Below are 19,426 nucleotides of genomic sequence, written 5' to 3'. Positions count from 1 at the left end.
CGGAGAACAGTCAGTGTTGAACTCGTGGCTTCCTTTTGCAGTTGATTGGCACGTGCACAGTGATGGAAGTACAATCATAGTTCTTTCTCTCTCTCTCTCTCTTTTTTTTTGTGTTGGTTGCAATCCTGCCCACCTCCAAGTCACTTTGTGCATAAAAGCTTCTTGTCTGACCCATTTATCTGCCCCTTAGTCATCTGCCGCTCGGGTTGTCATTTCCGGTTGCCTTTTGTGTTTCTTTTCATCTTGCTTTGTTCTTGAATGTTGTGATTCACTGTGGCTCCCTCAGTTGGATGGTCACTTCCTTTGGAAATGGACAGAACCGCAAGTTACCGAATTTGTGTCACTCAGCACAGGGTGGGCATTCAGGGCATTTGTCGGAAAGGAACAATGGCTGTTCATTGGAGGATGAGTGCAGGGACAATGACCTTGACTTAATCACGTAGGGTCACATAGGCCAAGGAGGGAGTGAAATAGAAAGCAAGGCTTTGTTTTTCTAGCTCCTGTTCCATTGTCATTGCTCTAGAAGAAAGTGGGTCCGAGCTGGTATGGATTTCTGGCCTGGACTGGTGCTCCACGCCTCTTTGGAGATGATCATTACGTGGAAAAACTGTGAGAAATGGTCTTATCCTCTGAAGCTGCTTACCTAGAAGAGTCAGCTGTTGACCAGATGAATATTTTGTTTTCTGGTTTTGGTTCTCTGTATTTAATTTTGTAGAATAGCAACAACTCCCCAACAACACTTTTCTGGACTATTTAACACTTAGCTTCAGACTACCAGTGCTTTTAATAAAAAAGACTTTGGAACACGAACAAGTCTTTGTTTGAAAAGAAGCAACCCGGCCTCAGTAGCTGAGATATTGTTTAAGATAGTTGATAACCTACCAATCTTATTTGGTAAATGTCTCTCACTGAAGCATGCCAAGTAGGCCATAAAATAGACCCGATAACTAATTTTTTTTTTGGATATCGCCAGAGAAGCTTAATCTGAATGCAATAGTACATAAAACATTTCTGTAATGAGGAATTCAGAACTTAAAATATAATGCTTTTGTAACTCTGGACCTCTAGGGGGGGAAAAATAAAATGACTCATTAAGTCCATGAAAGACAATATACGCATTCAGCTTTAAATGTGTTCACCAAATAGGCTCTTTTCTTTCTCAGAAGAGCGTCCTCATTTTCCTGCAGAAGAGCTTATTTCGTAGAGTAGCAGGAATCCCCAGTCTATACCTGTTTCCCTCTATGTGTACATGGAAAGGTTATTGGTTTCTTTTGCAATGTAGTTTACACGCTTATACTGTTGTCTACCTGGGGATATACATAGACTGTTGAGCTGCAGAGGAAGATTTTGCTTCTTGGAAGTTCAGGCTGGTGATTGGCTTATGAAATCGAAGAAGGGCAAAAAAAAAACCCCGCCAACTCCCACCCTCCCTCCACTAGGTTACATTTATGGGGATTAACTACATTATTCAATGTATTTCTTAAGAATTAAATTAATTATAATGCATTTGGATTCCCTGAGCATTCTCACAATTAAATTGTGCTATTGAGTTATCAAATATCCCTTTCTTAAGGGATTAGCTCATTTCTGATGTTTTGCGTTGGTGTCCCAAGAAGTGATTTTGGACTAAAAAAAATTGGATCCTTATTCCAAGGATTTGTTTTTAATCTCCAAAGGAATTCTTGGAACACTGGAATAAAACAGTAGGGCAGTGGCTAATCCCTTAAGTAAGGATATCTGATCACCCAATAACACAAATTAGTGAAACTAGCAAGCAAAGAAAATGCTCTCCTGTTCTCATCTGCTTTCTGCATGCTATGCAGCAAGATAATGCCTATATGAAATGCATTGCTTCTGATTCCTATTAAACTCAACTTAAAAAAACATCGTATATTTAAATAACTTGGTTTAGATCATCAGATATCCCAGAAAATGCTCCAAATTTTTAAAATATCTTAGTTCAAGTTTTAAAAAATTCTTTCCATGATGTTACACAACTTCCTTTCCAAAGTCAAATCTGATCATGCTATCCACATGGTTGCTGGATTATGCAAGAGTTAGGCATGACCTTACGCAAGGGTGCTATATGGCTAAGGGCTTTTATGTAGGGTAAACGGTGAGGTTGTTAATCCTTTTAAAACTTCGGGTCCGTGTATTAAGGACTACAATAAAGCACAATGCTGGATAATCTCTTTACCCACACTTATTTACTTAAGGTAATCTAGTCAAGGCTTCATTTGTGCCTGTCAGAGAAAGTAAAATATTAGCCCTGTGATGTCATGAGCAGGGAACAGTTTACAACAGAGAAAACATAGTTATCTTAAAGGAGAAAACAAAACTCATGAAGATGCTTAGAACATGTTATTAGTAGATTCAGAAGATGTAAATGAAATGTTTTGAATCAGATCTGAAAACAAACAAACCCCAAACTGAGTTTATATTTTTGAAACTCATATTCCCAAATGAAACCAAATCTAAATTATTTATTTGTAAAATCAAACTCAATTTAAATGTATTAATAAAGCATTATTCTTTGTTTGCCAATTTTGCACTTATTTGAGATTTTAAAAAATGAATTATATTGTGAGGCAGAGGCAGGAGGATCATGAGTTCAAAGCCAGCCTCAGCAAAATCAAGGTGTAAGCAACTCAGTGAGACCCTGTCTCTAAATAAAATACAAAATAGGGCTGGGGATGTGGCTTAGTGGCTGAGTGTTCCTGAGTTCAATTCCCGGGATCCCCTGCAACCCAACAAAAAAAGGGTTATATACTTTTTTTCGAGGACATACCTAGAGTTTTTGAAAAAAAAGAGTTGTGTTTTTTTTTTTTTGTATCTTGAAATATCATCTAAGTGCATAACATTTTTTAAAAAGGACCTCTATTTTTCATCTGTTTTTTTTTTTTTTTTTTTACTGGCAGTATTCCAAGGAATATCATTTAATAATATTCGATTCCTGTGTACTTATCACTATCACCATACATGTGACATGTGACATTAGTGAGCAGATCAACCAGTGTCTGTGTAAATAGATTTTTATAATGTGGGGCCACCAAAACTTTATCTAGTTATTTTTTTTTCCTGTTTTATGCTACATTTGTCAATAATCTCCTTTCTCATCTACTAGAGCAGAGAAGCAGCGACTTAGGAAAACAATTGTGTCGCCACTTGTGGCTATGTTTTTCATGAGTTGATATTCTTAAGAAAGTTACAGTTGGAGACATTAAAAAAAAATCCTATGAATTTGTCTGTTGCATATTTGAGCTATGGGTTAAAAAATAGTTCACACATTTTCAAGATACTTAAAATTTTCCTTTCTGGACAATCCTTTTTTGGAGGGTAAACTGTGATCCATAGTATCTGTCCTTCCTCCTAAAGCAGTCAATAGCCTACTCAACATTTCTTTCCCTATTTTCATTCCTAGTGATTTTGATCAGGGTGATACAATCCTGAAAGGCTATTGGTTGGGGAGTTTCAAATAACCCAATGACTGAAAGAAGGCATGTATTCATTTGCTGCCATTAAAATTGTTGAGTCCAGGATGCTTCTCATGGTTCCGATGTGGAGTAAGGAATGTTTGAATTCAGTTCTGGGTGCTGCTGTTTGTCAATCACATCACCGTGGAGTTGTTACAGATTTCTCCATCTCAGCTCTTTCCTCTGCAAAAGGGTTCTGCAAATGGCTCCTACTTTATAGGATAATTATTGATAATGAAACCGTTAATAGATGTAAAGCTCTAGGAAGGTTCAGAGTTCAGCCTCTGGCCAGAGTAAGTCATGATTCATTTGCTGAACAAGTATTTTAAGGGTCTACTGAATGTCAGGCACTGCTGGGGGACACACATGGGGCCCATTTGTGATGACATAGATAAAAGATTCTCACCCCGGGGAGCAGTCATCCAGCGGGGGAAACCGATCATAAATGGTGGGCCTAACGTGAAGTGCGTTAGCAGGTCTGAGTGACGGGAAAAACGTGGAGTGACGTAAGGGGATGGAAAGAACTAGAGTGCACAGATGCAGGTCGTGATTTTTAAATGGGATCGAGGTGCCAGACACTTGGGGAACAGGAAGTCACTTGGTGGCCTTCTATTCTTGGTGTCCTGATTCCATAGTCCATGAATGGAACTGAGTGAGCCAGGAGGAGAGCAGAGGAAAATGAATTCAAAGAGACTGTGGAGGCTGGAGGTGTGGCTCAGGGATAGAGTGCTGGCTTGGCATGGTGAGGCCCTGGGTTCCATCTCCAGCACTGGGGGAAAAAAAATTAAAGAGGCAATGAAACAGGTCTTAGGGCCTCATAAAATGCCTTAAGCTGTCCACCACCCCTGTCTTAAAATATATATATATATATATATATATATATATTTTGGTACTGGGGATTGAGTTTGGGGGTGACTCTACCACTGATCTACATCCCCCCTCCTTTTTATTTTTGTGAAGGGGGTCTTGCTGAGTTGCCAGGGCTGGACTTGAACTTGTCATCCTTCTATCTCAGCCTTCAGAGTAGCTGGGATTACAGGTGTGGGCCACATGCCTAACTGCTATAAGCCCTTTGCTCCATAGCATCTGTGTAGAGATTTCCAAGACCTTCCCTATATTTTGAAAAGATTCCTTTGGCTGCAGTGTGGAGGCTAGAATAAGGGTTATGGCTGTTCACGGTTGCAGTCTCTGAGCCTCGTCCAGAGACTTTTCAGGAAGAGCAACTCCACGAATACTTAATAAACTGGACAGCTCTGTCGGTTCTCCAGTCCACGCACTGCTAATGTTTTTGCCTTTGGATATCTAGGTTTTCTTCTGTTATTCACACTTTCTTCCTTGTGGTTAGTAGGGTGTTCTGGGTGGTGAGGAAAAGAGTCATGTTAGTCACTTTGAGTCAGGGGATGAAAACACTTTATTCAAAGCAATAGACAGAAATGTGTGAACCATTGGGTATGACAATGGAGAGGAAGATGCATGCACGCTGGAACTTTTAAAAACTGCTGTGTTGTCTTTGACTGGGCCATTCTAAGGCCCTTAGGGGGCCTTTGTGGTTATTTTGAAAAGGCAGCCCTCATCTGACCAGTCACTGCCCTGAGACAGCGTGTTTGGCCTGGTAGGAAGAGGGCAAGCTGTGTTTCTGTCCCCACTTGTCCCCTCAGCCAGAGATTATTGTGCAGTGTCCAACCCACACATCCCATCTTCTAAGACCTGACACAGCTCTAACAAAACGGTGAAGTCTGTTTTCCTTTTGGCAGCAAGGATATGTTCCTCTTTGCTTGGGTGATTTTCTACTTGGGTGACTCAGCTACTTTTTCTCTCTTGGCTTTTCTCTCTCTTGTCATCAGGGACTTAGTAATTCTTTCTTGGTGTCTTTAATTCAAACTCCCTGAGAAAGAATTTGCTAGGCTTGGCTGGTCACCTGTTGGTAGAGATTGTATGCCAGGACAGCTTGTTAGCTTTGTGAGTCAGGAGCCCATTCCTGAACCAAGCAGCCCTGTCTAGGGCGTGAACACTGCAGGCCCTGGGAGAGAATATACCCGTTGCCTGCCGTCTCGAGTGATGCAATCTTCAAGAGTGAGATTTTGCTCCAAATTACATCTTGGGCACAGTCACCTGAATTATAGAAAAATACATAATAGTGATATAATCAGAATTTGCTTGATAACCTGGGAAAGAAACTGAAATAGTGTTTTTGTTTCCAAGATGGAGATATGTAAGTGTTCAGGTTAGTATGACTCAATGCAAAAAGAACGGCCTCCTTGGGTCATGCCTGGAACCAGTTTACTAAATCATCTTATTCTATGTCAACCCCAATCCCAGTCAAAAGTCTTCTCATCTTATTTCAAAATATATGTTAATGTGTAATCCACATGCCCTTATCATCTGTTTTTTATAATTATTGTCATAATTTTGTGACTGGAATCTCAATTTGTACCTCCCCCTGTCTTTAAGTCATTTCTACATTGTCACCAGAATGATACTTTCAGAAAACAAGACTAATTTGATGGTCACATTACCCTGGACTGCGATGTGCCACACAACCAGCTCTCGGTGATTTTTTTCCCTTATTGGCACTGCAGGGCTCTCCCTTCTACTCTCTTGAATTTTGCTTAATGACCCCCATTTTTCTCCTTTGTTCTTTTTGGTGCTGAGGATTGAACCCAGGGCCTGAATTATAGGGCCCCCATTGAAATGATGCTAGTCCTTTCTCCTTTTCTTTATTTGGTCAACTCTTATTTGAAGGATAAGATCTTTGGGAGACTTTTCCTTAAAAAAAAAAAAAACAACAAAAACAAAAACAAAAAACTATATATGAGTATATGCCTCTTTATCCAGATAAAAAGCTTCATTTATTCACCAATTAGCTTGTCCAGATGATGCTAATACAGAGATTTTTGTTTCATCCATCCATCCATCATCCATCCATCCATTTGTTCCACCTCCATCTTTAATACCTGCTCCAGGATTCCCGGGATGGGAAGCCCTCCTCATTCCATCTATGGAGTTAGACCTGTCTTCTGGATGTTCTTCTGTGTGTCTCTGCATTTAAAATACAGCCATGGAGTAATTCTTGATTTCCATGTTGTCTCATCTACTGTACTTTGGGCTTCCTGAGGACAGCAACTCAGAGTACTCACCTCTGTGAACCCAGGATCTACCATGTGGCTGATTGCCGAAGGCTGATCCAGACAGCAGGCTTCCTTACCCAGCTTTCAGTGCAATGGAATGGAGTAGGCCTTGTTCCTAAAAGTTCATCTACAGAAGACACTGAGGGGCTGAGGTTGTGGCTCAGTGGTAGAGCGCTTGCCTAGCATGTGTGGGCTCTGGGTCTGATTCTCAGCACCGCATATAGATAAACAAAACAAAGGTCCATTGACAACTAAACAATATTTAAAAAATAAAACACTTTTTTTTAAAAGTGAAGTTTAATCCCCTTCCCACAGTACCCCACAGTCTCTATTTTGGAAAAAAGAGGATAATATTCCTCCTGTGTGTTTTTTACTTTACCAACTCTATTCTTCAAAGCTTCCCCCGATGTTGATTCCAAAATGTGATCTGATGACTGAGAATCACTGTGATCCAAGAAAGCCTAGCAACTTGGGTGACTTTATTTTTATTTATTTTCGAGAGGGTTGTAGTCTCTCCAGTCAAATTGATTTTATATCTTAGACATGGCACGTGCATTAGCTTTTTTTTTGGAAAGGCTGTCCTCAAAAGGATTTCCTGTTTGTCAAGTGCAGTCCAGTCTATCTGAGAGCTAGGCAAACCTTGGTGGCTTTGAAGCCAGGGAGTGGAGTCCCAAGTTAGAGTCTGAAAGCAGGAATTATACCTAGGTGCTCTTATGTTCTGATCATGTTTCCCAGGAATAGCCAATAAGCATATGGGAAGGGAGCTGTTTGTTTCTCCTTTCCACTGTTTTTTGCATTAACTCTCACATATTAACAACAACAACAAAAAAAGTTCTTCACTATGGTCAATTACCCAAACCTTCCTGGATCTCACCTCCCTGTTTTCTCTCCAGTGAGCAGAGCCTCTCACTCTGGATGTCCACAGGATTCTTCTAGATGATCTGCTCTGGCAGATTAGGAGTGCTTCCGTCTTTTCCATACCTCTTAAGAAAATTTCCTACCCATGTGTCACCGATTTAAGATGCTCATTTGTTATTTTACTTTAAGCAGGCTCCACATTATAATTTAGCAGCATAATGGAATCCCTATTCTAGTTGACAAACACTGTGGTGCAAATGATTTAATTTACCAGCTTAAGCATTAGTCTACATATTATTGTACTGATCAGTCACTGCATACTAAAATCACTCATCCTTAATGTAATGATTTGGTATCCCTACAGAGAATTCCAGTCATCAGAATGTCATTAGATACAGTAAAAAATGAAAATTACTATTACACAGCAGTAAACACTATTAACTGTTAGTTAAAATAGCATTTAATTTAGCCGTGCAAGAGTTTACAAATTTCCACAGTTTACTTGGTCTTCGAATAATTGTCACCGCAACAGTTAATGACACTTCTGCCAATGAAGTGACAGGATGAGGAGGAGCCCGTGATGACCTGGTGTTTTCATGTGGCAGATGCCATATTGTGACAGTGCAGATTGCTTGGCTCTCTGGGGCATTTCATTGGTCAGGAAAAGAGGCTTGTCAGTGTCCTGAAAGTGTGATGCAGAGTAGAAGGGCTTGTGTGCAGAGGAAATGCAGAGGAGTATCCCATGAGGGAGGGGGAGGAAATGCTTCCTCCCAGGCTGCCTTTTCTTTCTTCATCAGCCCAACTCTGCACCCTGGGGTTCTCGAGGTCTGCTGCCATGCTCATAAACTGGGGCTGCCATAAAATTCTTGCAAGTGTCACTCCCATCTCGTTAGGGACTGGTTGAGAAGTGTGTGCTTCTGCACAAGGCTCCCAGGCTTATCAATGGCACCAGCTTAAGCTGCAAAACATGCATTTGCCTTCCAGTGGCCCTTCCCTGTTGCAGCCCGAGTCCAGCATTCCCCAGCTTTAAATAAAATCAGCAGCAGCATCTACAATGCCTATAAATGTGGGCACTCTGTGGGTGACTTGGCTCTACAGCTTTGACTTCATCCAAGCTTTTGTGATTCATTTCCTTGTTTATTCCATAACTGCGTGTTGCTGAATTTGAGTTCTGTGCCCAACATGTTGAACTTAGATTTGGAAAGGGACACAGGGGACCCCTCTATACAGGCAGAAGGTAATAAAAGCAAAATAACAGACTGTACCACTTTCTGCTTTGCTCATGATTCTCATGCCAGCCAACCTGATGGGGGGAAATGATAGTTAGAAGTGACCAGGCCTGGTAAGTCTATGGTACAGGGAAACGGTGCCCAGTTTGCAGATCTTGAAGAGCAGCCTTGGTGACAGGCCATCCTAAATCACTAAAATGTGGCAGTAGTGTGGCAGGATGTCAGATCCTAGAGAGGGTTACTAGTACGGTGCCCGCCAGTCACCTTTCATTAAAAAAAAAAATAAAAAAATTCAATAGAATATTGATTGGAAATGGATTCTTTATGACATGTATGGCAGAGTGGACGTACTCCATAGTAACTAGCATGCAGTGTGGAGAAGGTACAAATGCTTCCAAGGTGGCAGTCCAGCGACTCAACGAGAAAAAAAAGGAATATTGATTTGCTAATCCCTTGTGACCCAGGGATGATCTGTGTTTATTTGTCAAGATGCATGTGACTAGACCTCAGGATGACTGCATCCTTTGGTTGCTGCCGGGGTGAGGGACCAGGTGAAGACTGTTCATCTGTGAAATGGACACAAATTTATTTCTGAGTGATCTTTGGGGTTAAAAGTCTCTGAAAGCCTCCTTCCCAAAGTGCCATAGTGTGAAAGGCTCCCGAATTCTTTCCCTTCACAACTGCCCTCATCCTACCTATCGACAAGGTCAATGCCAAAGAGGGTGAAAGTAACTAATTGCAATTTATCACCCTGTTAATAAAGCTGAGGGGGTTTGGCTAGAGTCAGCCTTTGCCCTCTCTTGGGAAGCTTGCCTCGCACTGGCCGGGACCGATTTCAGTCAATCAATGACCCTTTTTTTTCTCATTGTGTATGTATGTAGGAGTGAGAGAGGGAGGGAAGAAGCAGGAAGGAGAGCCAGAGCGAGACATCCACAGAGTTAGAGCACTCAATTTCCATCTATGTTCCTAAAAAGAGACTTTGGTGAGCTTCTGACCTATCACACATGAAAATCCCTTTATGGATATGCTCTTCTTTTTTTTGTTTTTACAAAATGTGCTAATTTTACTATTTGGTCATATACTGGCAACCTCTTTAACATCTAGAGACTAGATGTTGCAAAATTGGGACTCACCTGTCCATTATATATACTATATACGCAACAAAACAAAATGCACAAAACATACAGAAAACAGATATCTGAAAATGTCCAAGTATGAACACACCAACTTCCCTCCCACCTCCTCCCCGTTATTGAACAAGTACAGATAGTACTACACTGTTCACCGAGGTGCCTTGACAGTTCCATTCCCCCAAGACAATATTTCATGTGAATTTTAGCAAAAAAGATATTTACAAAGTGATATTTTACTATGTCTACATTTAATACACATCTGGCACTTCTAAACATCTAGACAGACTAGATGTCCACTATGTACACAGCTGTCTTGAAGAAACTGCATACATGTAACAATAGTTCTAATTTGAAAATGTCTTCAAAATATGAGCGTTCTGGCCCTTCATCCATCCAGGGGACTACAATGCTCAAATTTTCAGAAGACAATCCTTCCTAGGAATTTTAACACAAAACATACAAGATTTGTTTACGAATTCTACTTTTGTCATTGAGTGATGACCTTTTTACATCTAGAAAGACTAGATATAGATTAGGACTTTATATACACTGTACAAAGCAAAGTCAAATAAAACCCATAGACATAGGAACAGTGGTTACTCTTGCCTCATGGTAAGCATGCTGGCATGGCGCTGGTGAGAACTAGAACGCAGTGTGTGCTACTCAACAGCGGGTTTGGCTACGGCTCCCCAAAACATTCCCTAGCCATTTTAACAAAAAGAAATTTACAAAATATGTCATATTTTGCCACTTCTACTTTTAACACTTATCAGGCACTTCAGAACATCTAGAAAGTGTAGATATTTCAAAAAAAGGTACTCAGCACTGTCAACTATATAGACAGTAATGAGAAATAAACTGCACACACAAAACAGTGTTTATAATATGAAAAATATCTTTTATGTATAACCAGTGTGGCACGGGACCTCCTTCTTCCTCTCCATGTCCTCTAAGTCACTGACCATCCTGGACAAGTGTGGCTCCTAGAGAGGTTCTCAACACTCCATTCAAAGTCACTTCCAGAAGACATTTCTGATTGTTTAAAACAAATGGGCATTTACAGGGTGTTATTTTCTAACTCTATCATGGGTGGGCAACCTCTTGACATTGAGTGTCCGGATGCAGCAGAAGTCTGAACAGGTCTGGGATGAGTTGAGAGCAGCTTTGCACATCATATGCACAGGCCTTCTACAAAGGGCCACCAGAGCTCCCACAGGGTGGTGGCACGTCCCATGGCCTAGTGGTATGTTTCTCTGTTGTTCCTCACACCAACTGCCCAAGGGCCGAGGGCCGCTAGCCAGTCCACCTGTCCTCCACCGGGCCTTCGTCCACCCTCCAGGGAGGTTGAGGTCTCTGCCTTGCCTGGACAAGGTTCAGTCTCGTGGGCTGAGGTGCCGTCTCGCGGGATGAGCAGGAGAGGTTGATATATTCTTAACTGAAATTTTGTCATGCATCAAATACTCATCAAAAATAGCTTGCTCCAGCCAGGCGTCGGGGTGTATGCCCGCAATCCCAGCTACTCAGGAGGCTGAGGAAGGAGGATTGCAAGCTCCAGACCATTCTGGGTGACTTAGTGAGACCCTGTCTCAAAATAGAAAAAAATATAAAGGGCTGGAAATATGGCTCAGTGGTAGAGTGACCCTGGGCTCAATCCCCGGTAACATCAACAGTGACAAGGGGAACGAGGAAATAACCTGATCCAGTGACTCAGTCCAGGGCCACGTTGCACATATCACGATACAAGATGGATTAAAAATGAAGACGACGTGCAAATAAGCCAAAGTGTTGATCTTTACTGATTGGTTTTCTTCACTGTAAAACATAGACCTGATTTATGAATTCCTTTCTTAGACTCCAGTGCCGATTTAAGTTGGAAAAGACTGTTAGAAAATAATCAAACATTATCTAATAGTAAAGCATTGCATGCAATATATAATAAAGCATTTATATACTATTATACAATAGTATTATAAATTACCTATATGACCTATGAGAAAGAACTTTACTGTATGAAATAATAAATGCACAAATAGTTTGAAGCACAATAAAGAGCAGACACAGACTTGGGAGTCATGCGCACCTGGGAAGCCCTTTCTGCTCTGGGCTTCCATGTTTTGTCCTTGCCCTAATTTTCCTAGTTATTTCCCATTAATTTCCAGCTACAAGACTTTGTTTTGTTTCCTTACAATCTCTGTAGTCTATCTTGGGTCTTCCTGCTCCAGTGTTTATATCTAATTCTTGCACCTAAGACACATTTCCAAATTTCATTCCTCATAGCAGATCTAGCTGGTGTCTCTTCCTTCAGATATCCTTGCTTGTTTATTGATTCATCCCACCAATATTTACTGACATTCATTGTGTGTTCAGCTGTACACACAGAGATGCATAAAGCAGAGGACTCTACCCAGGAACATCAGGAGCTAATAGGACATTCACCATATAGTTGCTGGAAGGGTTCAAATGGCTATAAAGGTATCAGCTCATATGATCTTTAAAAGAAATTTATGACATAGGCACAATGTTGTTTTCTTTATTTTATGAATTGAGAAACTGAGGGAAGTAGATATGAAGTGACTTGTCTTTGGTCATATAGCTGTTACGTTGCAGACCTGGGACTGGAGACCTGGTCATCCCGGGCAGGAGCAAGACAAGTGTTGACAAATTCTTTCATCTGAGTTTCAGAATGAAGGTGCCAGATGTTTTAGAGATTCTGCTAGAATCTGGTCTTCCTGCAGCTAGGGAGCTGGCCTATGCACTAAGCTTGATGGATCTTGAGGAGATGGGAGGCAGAGCAGGGCAGAGCCTCAGTTCCCAGTTGGCAGAAGGCCCAAGTCTGAATCTCAGCTCTACGCTCATTACTTATGTATACTTGAGCTAATTAATTCATCTGTGCCTCAGTTTCCCACATATTAAACCTGGATAATGATGATGATGATGATGATGATGATGATGATAACGCTAATGAACTCATTTGTTGTAAGAATTAAATGAGGGGCGGTAGATAATAAACGTGCAGAATAGAAGTGCTATATGAGTGTTATTAATATCACCACAGAGCTAGAATTATGAAAAATACTCGTTTCTCTGTGTGGCTTTTAGTTTTTCTTTTGATGCCTTAGGGAATCTAAATATCCTGCATTGGGGTAGTCCCTGTCTCCCCCACACTGGGGATTCTAGCCAGGGCCTCACACATGGTAAGCAAGAACTCAACCACTTAGTTACATCCTCAGCACTTATTTTTGAGACAGTCTTGCTAAATTGCCCAAGCTGTCCTTGAACTTGTGATCCTCCTGCCTGAGTCTCTGAGTAGCTGGAATTACAGGCGTGCGCTACTGTGCCTGCCTCAGAGAACCGTCTGAACATCTCTGGTTTACACTTGCCTCAGCAAGGTTCTAAATGGGTTGCATTGTTGGATTCTGTAAACTCACGGAACTGCCCTTTCATATTTGACGCTCCTCAGTTGACTGTCTTACACGATTATCATACAAAGGTGATTTTTCCTCTGAAGACATGTGCAGCAGACCAGAAGAGTTGCCCCTAGTACTTCCCACACTTGACTACAAACTTGCCCTGGAAGACAGACCCTCTCCCACGGCTTCTGTGATCCTGGTACCATCACAAATCTGTCATGCTCATGGCTGGCTGTCTGCACCTGCACAGTCAGAGGAGCTGCTAATTTATTAGTGTAGAACAAGGTTAGAATGTGGCTCAGAAAATGCTTGGGGTAAATATAACCGGACCCAATTTTTCTGAAAATATCTAGAGAAGAGTCAATCTTTGGAAGAAATAAACAACCTCTTAATCCACCTTTTTCTGCTTTCTTAGGTTCTTCCCCGTGTCCACTGTCCCCAATTAAATATAACACGATCATGGTTTATATATTCACTATTCCAGGATTCTTTCGCAAAGAAATTGGGTTCCATCCCGTTCTGAGGAAATTGATATAAAAATGAGAGGGAATTTCTGAAAGTATCTGTAGGCCCTCGCTATAATGCTACCTTACAACACAATTTAAGCATGAAGTGCAAGGACAGTGTTATAGAGAACTTAATCTCTAGTTTGCATGCATCCTGAATGTCCCAATAACTATTTTGCTCAGTTTGCTTTACTTGGCTGTTTGGTTTTCTTCCTGAGTAAGACCGATGTTTCTGATAACGTCTTGATCTGTTCAACATTTCCCTTGATGAATGCATTCTTTTGGAGTGGATTATCTTTATGAAGAAGTCACCCATGTGAGGCCTAGAAACAAAGCAAAAAGAAGAAAAAGCACCAGGAGTGGTGGTGCATGCTTATAATCCCAACCACTTGGGAGGTTGAGGCAAGAGGATTGCAAATTCAAAGCCGGCCTCAGCACTTAGTGAGGCCCTAAGCAATTCAGCAAGACCCTGTCTCAAAATAAAAAAATAAGGGGCTGGGGATATAGCTCAGTTGGTAGAGTGCCTGCCTCGCATGCACAAGGCCCTGGGTTCAATGCCCAGCACCACCAAAAAAAAAAAAAAAAAAAAAAAAAAGGGGGGCTGGAGATGTGGCTCAGTGGTTATGTGTCCCAGGGTTCAGTCCCTGGTACAGATTTTAAAAAATAAGAGGAAGGCCTCCAGCTCTGAGAGGCATGGGGACATCATGATGAAGAGTCCGGACTCTGAGGGACAGATGGTATTCCAGCCAACTCACGGCTTGGCCAAGGGATGCCACCTTCCTCTTTAGCAGTTTCTTTTCTTTTTTCTTTTTCTTTGTTTTTAAATCTGTAGTAACTGGAGCTTGAAGTCAGCGCCTCACACCTACCAGGCAAGTGTTCTACCCCTTGAGCCACATCCCCAGCCCCATGCAGGTAGGTCCCTCTTTAAAACAAATACCCTCTGCCTCAAAGGGCTGGTTAGGGGACGCAGCAGTGGACGTGCTCCAGAGGTTAGAAGGTGCCTGGAACTTCCGTGTTCTAAGTATGGAGCTGCTTCCTTACTTGCTGTAGAAACCCCTCAGCCGGGCGTTTTAGCATGGGTCCGTCTCCCTGCTCACCCCCGGTCCCTTTGAGCGCTTGGTGCCCTCTTGCTTTCTAGCCTTGATAACAAACTGGGAACAAATCTCAGTCGTCTGTCCTGGGTGGATGGTGTGCACATCTGCTGCTTCGGGGTCCACCGTGTTCTGTCCTGACTGGATTCTCTTCTGCGCACCGCTGGCCTTTTTGATGTGGCTGACTGGGCAATCTAGGGCAGGGACAGGCAGAAGAGATGTAGGACTTGGAGACAGGGAGATGTCTCTGTCCCATGTCACTGCAGAGTTTGACACAGCCCTGTGTTTTCCTGGTGCCTGAGCCCTTTCGTCTTCCCCCTTTCTTCTCTGGTCCTGAATCTCTGTCTCTGTCCTAGGTTCCCAGATGTGTATTTTACGATTCTTTCATGTTTGATATCAACTTATATTTAACGATGAACATATGTCCCCCATACTCTAAAACATGTCTCTCGGCTGCCTGAATTGTTTCTGCTCGTGGTTGAATGACTTCTGAACCCATTGTCTTCATTAATAGCTGTAACTGTTCACCCTGCTTCATCTTCTTTATGTAAACAGCGTTTTCTGGTTATTTCTTAGTCTCTGGTCTGGTTTTCCCTTCTTAATTTTCTAGAATGATCCTTTGGGTCCACCTCTAACACCCCTTTCTACTAAAGGGAATATTCTCTCTCTCTTCCCGCAAAACCTCTGCATGGTGTGTTGCTGAAAGGTGAGAAAAATAAATGCCAATAGAACTAAAAAAATAATAAAAAAAAAGGTTTTGCCAAGGTGAAGCTCATAAATCAGAAGGACAAAAGAAAAATGTAAAACGTGATAGAGGTGAGAGAGAAACCAAAAGGTTCACATTGAACTTAGAAACCAATTCTTACTAATAATAGAAGGAAAAAACCCTCACATCTATTGCTATTTAAAATATCTTTTAGAGATATTTAAATTGAAGTTCTTAGCACAGCGTGGAACATAAGTAGGTGCTAAATAAAAGTTAACCATGATTGTGATTATTACGCCAATCTGTATTTAAGACATCATCAACATCAGTACCAATTATAATTTAAGTGGGTAATCAAGAATGAAGGTACTGTGTATTTCAAAAAGCTGTAGGAAAAGATTTGGAATGTTTCCACTGTAGAGAAATGATAAATATTTGAAGAGATAGATATATTTACCCTGATTTAAACATTTCACAATGTATATATGTATTAAAACTTCACATGGTATCCCATAAATATGTGCAGGTTTTTTTTTTTTTGTACTGGGAATTAAACCCAGAGATGCTTTAACTGAGCTACTTTTTACTTTTCAGGACAGGATCTTGCTAAGTTGCTGAGGCTGGCCTTGAACTTGGGATCCTCCTGTCTCAGCCTCCTGAGTCACTGGGTTTATAGGCAATGTGCCATCCCATCATGCCTGACTAATATGTGGAGTTTTTATAAATTGCTTAAAAAGCAAATTTAAACAAAAAGTTTCTAAAAGTGTTAAGTACTTTACATTTATTATCTTAATCCTTACAATACCATTATGAGACGTTTACAAAAATCTCAATTCAGTATGTTTTTATTTCAGATATTGTTTTGTCCTTTCTGTAAGTTTGATTTGGGACTTCTAAATATTGTGAATATTGTTCTTTGGCATATATGTTTTTCTTTACCTTCTTGAAAGTTCAGACGAGTAGTCTCAACCACTGTTTTTCCACCCTCTTTTCTAGTGATTTGATCCTGTGTACCATTTCTGGGTCCTTTTGATTGCTTTCCCCCTTTCAGGAGTCTTAGTTTCCTGCTGCCCTACATGCCTAGGAATTTTTGATTGTATCCTTGGCATTGTGAATTCTACCTGGTTGGATATGGGATAGTCTTGTATATATTCTTAATCTTTGTGCCGGGATTTAATTAAGATACTTGGAACCAGTTTGATTCTTTCCAGGCTTGCTCTTGAACGTTGTAGGCAGCATCAGCAGCCTTGAGTGTGGGGCTGGCCGGAGGCAATTCCCTTCTCTTACCTGGTACTCTCTGTACCAAGAGGTTTCTTCTGTCAGGTGGAAACTCAGACTGTTCTAGGAATTCTATGAGCTCCAAAGATTGTTTTTTCCTGCTTCTTTTGGGTGATTTTTTTCCCCCTGACCCCTGGCAGTTTCCTTATAGGCATTTATAGATCAGTACTTAGCTCAAGTTTTAAAGTGGATCCTCAGTAGAACCTAAGACCTCTCTTGCTGTGTGCAGCTCTCTGCCCTGTGAATGTTAACCTTGCTGGCCTCTCTACTCCCAGCTCTCAACTCCTGGAGACCACGGGGCTTCTCCTGGATTTCTCTTCCTTGCGTTATGGTCCGGGGATCTTCTCCGGGGACAATCACAGGTTGTTTCTCTTCACTCAGGATCACTCTGCTGTGTTTCCTGTTGCCTGATAGTTGAGAGCTGTTATTTAATTTATTTTGTCCATTGTTGAGGACAAGAGGGTAAATCCAGTTCCTACTCCCTTGTCCTGGCTGGAAGTGAACATCCTAAAGTCTTATTATTATTATTATTTTTTTAATGGACACAACACATTTATTTATTTATTTATCTGTAGGTGGTGCTGAGGATTGAACCCAGGGCCTCACACATGCTAGGCAAGTGCTTTACCACTGAGCCACAATCCCAGGGCCCCCTAAAGTCTTATTTTTATCCCTGTTGTACTGATGAACAAGTAGACAGGAGACTGATCATAAAGGAGATTGTTTGATGTAGAGTCCATTTTCTTATTAAATATTTATTTATGGAAGAAGTTCGAAATAAAACAGAACGACGAGGCAGGCCTAGGAATTTCAGATCCTAAGCACATCAATCATTTGGATTTCTCAGAGCTGCACATGGCACCCAGGTGACAGGTGAGGTACAGAACAGCAAGCTTTGCATCACACACAGTTTGCTTGCTGACTGTATCTCACCCCTTTGTCTCCATTCAGGGTCACATCGAAGTAAAAGTGAGCAACATTCAAATAGGATAAATGAGGGTTTCCACTAGTTTAAAAGTTAGAAAAAGTCAGTCTTGTGGTAGTTAATTTAAGACAATGCACCACTGGAGTGTTGCTGGGACCAGGGAGCTGCAAGTCCCCATTTGGGTGGCAGGACTCTGATGTAGACCTAATTTTTTTTTTCAAGGATAGCATTAAAATTTTAACATATGAAAGTACAATATCTGAAATAAAAACTTATTTAATCATAAGGACACCAGTCCTATTGGATTAGGTCCCACTCTAAAGACCTTGTTTCACTGTAGTTACCTCTTTAAAGACTCTCTAAATGCAGATGAGATCCTGAGGGTTGCGACTTCTATAAAGGAATGGGGGGAAGGGCAAAATTCAGTGCATAATTGACATTAAGAGCTGGAAGGGGTAGCACTTTATTTAACCTTCCTGTTCTTTAAACTTGTTGCAGTGACCAGCATGTTTCCCTTATGCAAAACTTACTAACTGGTTGGCATATTTGGATTGATTAAAAACTAGATCGCTCGCTCAGGCCATCGCAGACAGCGACCTCATCCCTCTTTTCGTCTCTGGTCAGTAAAGAGAGACTTTGGCTGCTTCTCCATGTGATCAGTCCATCCGTTCTTTGAAGGCACCAAGGTACCATTGAAGGATGGATCCTTCTGGTGTCCTCAGTGATACCCTTGTTCTTGGAAAGAGTTCCTTTATCCCATTTCAGAGAGCAACTTCTTGCTATTTTTTTTTTTTTAAATATATGAACAGCATGATGCTGGGTTTGCAAAGAGTTTTCCCCACAAACTCCAGCACCCTCTTTGTTACCCTCACTTTGTTACCTTGAACTTGGTAACTGGAAGGAGCAGCAGCAAGATCCCGAAAGGCAACTGAGTTAATCCCTTAAAGTTCCTTTCTCCAATGCACTGAAATCCAGGAAGCCTTTCTCTGTGAGTTGTTTTACGTGATGATTTGTGACCCTGGATTATTTTCATTTTGGGATGAGCCAGGAAGAAGAAATGAAATACTGTGTATTTACTGTGCGACAGAATTTGACTGTGACTTCTGCCCCTCGTAGGCAGTTTACTCTGCCAATCTGCATATCTTATTTATTTCTGGAACATATTTGAATCCCTTATTACTCTGAAAATATACTGTAATCTTGATTCCTGGTGGTGTACTTATTTAAACCCCATCTACAAATGTAGCTCATAAACATGAGGGGAAATGAATTCACATCTGAAAATCTATTAATCTAACCTTCCTCATTATATAAGTGAACCAATAAATAGCAAATAAATCAAAGTATGTGGGACAATAAAACAAATTAACCAGTATCGTTTAAATAATTACCATCGCTAACCACCATGACACAGCCTAACAAATTAACACTTTAAGGATGCTCTCATCTTAATCTTGTCCTTATATAAATAGCAGCAGACTTTAAATGGGTTTTGGAAGTCATTTGAGGAAAATAGTGGAAACCAAGTTTGTCTGAATTGGGCCCAAGTTTTCCCTTTCTCCTGGGAAGTTTAAATCTGGCCCCATCTGAAGAAGGTGCCTCATTGGCTCCAATCCTGGCTTCTTGGAGGTATTTCCCGTTCTCTAGCTTTCAAGAGAAGGGGAATCTAGTGTCCAATACCATGTGGCT

The sequence above is a fragment of the Ictidomys tridecemlineatus genome, chromosome 8, assembly GCF_052094955.1.
Source record: "Ictidomys tridecemlineatus isolate mIctTri1 chromosome 8, mIctTri1.hap1, whole genome shotgun sequence".
NCBI lineage: Eukaryota > Metazoa > Chordata > Mammalia > Rodentia > Sciuridae > Ictidomys > Ictidomys tridecemlineatus.
Note: the sequence above shows the minus strand (reverse complement) of the source record.